Source organism: Larimichthys crocea, chromosome XXII, assembly GCF_000972845.2.
Source record: "Larimichthys crocea isolate SSNF chromosome XXII, L_crocea_2.0, whole genome shotgun sequence".
NCBI lineage: Eukaryota > Metazoa > Chordata > Actinopteri > Sciaenidae > Larimichthys > Larimichthys crocea.
The window spans coordinates 8053702-8057320 of record NC_040032.1 but is presented as its reverse complement, the minus strand read 5'-3'; positions in this window follow the sequence as shown (position 1 = coordinate 8057320).

The window sequence follows — 3619 nt, the reverse complement described above, 5'->3', positions numbered from 1 at the left end:
GAAACACGAGACACGAAACATGAGACACAAAACATGAGACATGAAACACGAGATACGAAACATGAGACATGAGACACGAAACATGAGACACGAAACGCGAGACATGAAACATGAGACACGAAACATGAGACACAAAACATGAGACATGAAACACGAGACACGAAACATGAGACACAAAACATGAGACATGAAACACGAGACACGAAACATGAGACATGAAACACGAGACATGAAACATGAGACATGAGACACGAGACATGAAAGATGAGACATGAAAGATGAGACATGAAACACGAGACATGAAACACGAGACATGAAACATGAGACACAAAACATGAGACATGAAACACGAGACATGAAACATGAGACATGAAACATGAGACACAAGACACGAAACATGAGACACAAGACACGAAACATGAGACACAAGACATGAAACACGAGACACAAGACACAAAATATGAGACACGAAACATGAGACACAAGACATGAAACATGAGACACGAAACATGAGACACAAGACATGAAACACGAGACACAAGACACGAAATATGAGACACGAAACATGAGACACAAGACATGAAACATGAGACACGAAACATGAGACACAAGACATGAAACATGAGACACGGAACATGAGAGACAAGACATGAAACACGAGACACAAGACACGAAACATGAGACATGAAACATGAGACACAAGACGTGAAACATGAGACACAAGACACGAAACATGAGACACAAAACATGAAACATGAGACATGAAACATGAGACATGAGACACAAAACATGAGACACAGGTGAACACGGGTGAACATGTGAGGAGGACACAAACTGATGAAAGATGAAAGAAATGAGACGTTTGTTTACATAAATCATTTCTGAGACTCTTCAAACGGCATCACACCGCCACCTAGAGGAGACTCCACTGAGTGTATTTAAACACACACACACACACACACACACACACACACACTCATAAAGCTGTTCTTCATCAGACCTGTTTGAATTATTTAAATGATGAGAAATGAAGCAACACTGAACAAATGTTTGTCTTTGAAACATTTAAAATAAATTTAATCTAAAAATATCCAAACAAAAAATATCCTTCATGCTTCCTCAATGCTTCCTTTGTGTTTCCTCAATGCTTCCTTTGTGTTTCCTTTGTGTTTCCTCAATGCTTCCTTTGTGTTTCCTCAATGCTTCCTTTGTGCTTCCTCAATGTTTCCTTCATGCTTCCTTTATGCTTCCTTTATGCTTCCTTTATGCTTCCTTTATGCTTCCTTTATGCTTCCTTTATGCTTCCTTTATGTTTCCTTTATGCTTCCTTTATGCTTCCTTTATGCTTCCTTTATGTTTCCTTTATGCTTCCTTTACGCTTCCTTTATGCTTCCTTTATGCTTCCTTCATGTTTCCTTTATGTTTCCTTTATGCTTCCTTCATGTTTCCTTTATGCTTCCTTCATGTTTCCTTTATGCTTCCTTTATGCTTCCTTTATGCTTCCTTTATGCTTCCTTTACGCTTCCTTTATGTTTCCTTTATGCTTCCTTTATGCTTCCTTTATGCTTCCTTTATGCTTCCTTTATGCTTCCTTTATGCTTCCTTTATGCTTCCTTTATGCTTCCTTTATGCTTCCTTTATGCTTCCTTTATGCTTCCTTTATGCTTCCTTTATGCTTCCTTTATGCTTCCTTTATGCTTCCTTTATGCTTCCTTTATGCTTCCTTTATGCTTCCTTTATGCTTCCTTTATGCTTCCTTTATGCTTCCTTTATGCTTCCTTTATGCTTCCTTTATGCTTCCTTTATGCTTCCTTTATGCTTCCTTTATGCTTCCTTTATGCTTCCTTTATGCTTCCTTTATGCTTCCTTTATGCTTCCTTTATGCTTCCTTTATGCTTCCTTTATGCTTCCTTTATGCTTCCTTTATGCTTCCTTTATGCTTCCTTTATGCTTCCTTTATGCTTCCTTTATGCTTCCTTTATGCTTCCTTTATGCTTCCTTTACGCTTCCTTTATGCTTCCTTTACGCTTCCTTTACGTATCCTTCATGCTTCCTTTATGCTTCCTTCATGTTTCCTTTATGCTTCCTTCATGTTTCCTTTATGCTTCCTTTATGTTTCCTTTATGCTTCCTTTATGCTTCCTTTATGCTTCCTTTATGCTTTCTTCATGCTTCCTTCATGTTTCCTTCATGCTTCCTTCATGTTTCCTTCATGTTTCCTTCATGCTTCCTTCATGTTTCCTTTATGCTTCCTTTACGTTTCCTTTATGCTTCCTTTATGCTTCCTTTACGTTTCCTTCATGTTTCCTTTATGCTTTCTACATGCTTCCTTCATGTTTCCTTCATGTTTCCTTTATGCTTCCTTTATGCTTCCTTTACGTTTCCTTTATGTTTCCTTTATGTTTCCTTTATGCTTCCTTTACGTTTCCTTTATGTTTCCTTTATGCTTCCTTTATGCTTCCTTTACGTTTCCTTTATGCTTCCTTTATGCTTCCTTTACGTTTCCTTTATGTTTCCTTTATGCTTCCTTTATGCTTCCTTTATGTTTCCTTTATGCTTCCTTTACGTTTCCTTTATGTTTCCTTTATGCTTCCTTTACGTTTCCTTCATGTTTCCTTTACGCTTCCTTCATGTTTCCTTTATGCTTCTTTCATGTTTCCTTTATGCTTCCTTTACGTTTCCTTTATGTTTCCTTTATGCTTCCTTTATGCTTCCTTTATGCTTCCTTTATGTTTCCTTTATGTTTCCTTTATGCTTCCTTTATGCTTCCTTTATGTTTCCTTTATGCTTCCTTTATGTTTCCTTTATGCTTCCTTTATGCTTCCTTTACGTTTCCTTTATGTTTCCTTTATGCTTCCTTTATGTTTCCTTTATGCTTCCTTTACGTTTCCTTTATGTTTCCTTTAGGCTTCCTTTATGCTTCCTTTACGTTTCCTTTATGTTTCCTTTATGTTTCCTTTATGTTTCCTTTATGCTTCCTTTACGTTTCCTTTATGTTTCCTTTATGCTTCCTTTATGCTTCCTTTACGTTTCCTTTATGTTTCCTTTATGCTTCCTTTATGCTTCCTTTATGTTTCCTTTATGCTTCCTTTACGTTTCCTTTACGCTTCCTTTATGCTTCCTTTATGCTTCCTTTACGTTTCCTTTATGCTTCCTTTATGCTTCCTTTACGTTTCCTTCATGTTTCCTTTATGCTTCCTTTATGCTTCCTTTATGCTTCCTTTATGTTTCCTTTATGCTTCCTTTACGTTTCCTTTATGCTTCCTTTATGCTTCCTTTACGTTTCCTTCATGTTTCCTTTATGCTTCCTTCATGCTTCCTTCATGTTTCCTTCATGTTTCCTTTATGCTTCCTTTATGCTTCCTTTACGTTTCCTTTATGTTTCCTTTATGCTTCCTTTATGCTTCCTTTATGTTTCCTTTATGCTTCCTTTACGTTTCCTTTATGTTTCCTTTATGCTTCCTTTATGCTTCCTTTACGTTTCCTTTATGTTTCCTTTATGCTTCCTTTATGCTTCCTTTATGTTTCCTTTATGCTTCCTTTACGTTTCCTTTATGTTTCCTTTATGCTTCCTTTATGCTTCCTTTACGTTTCCTTTATGTTTCCTTTATGCTTCCTTT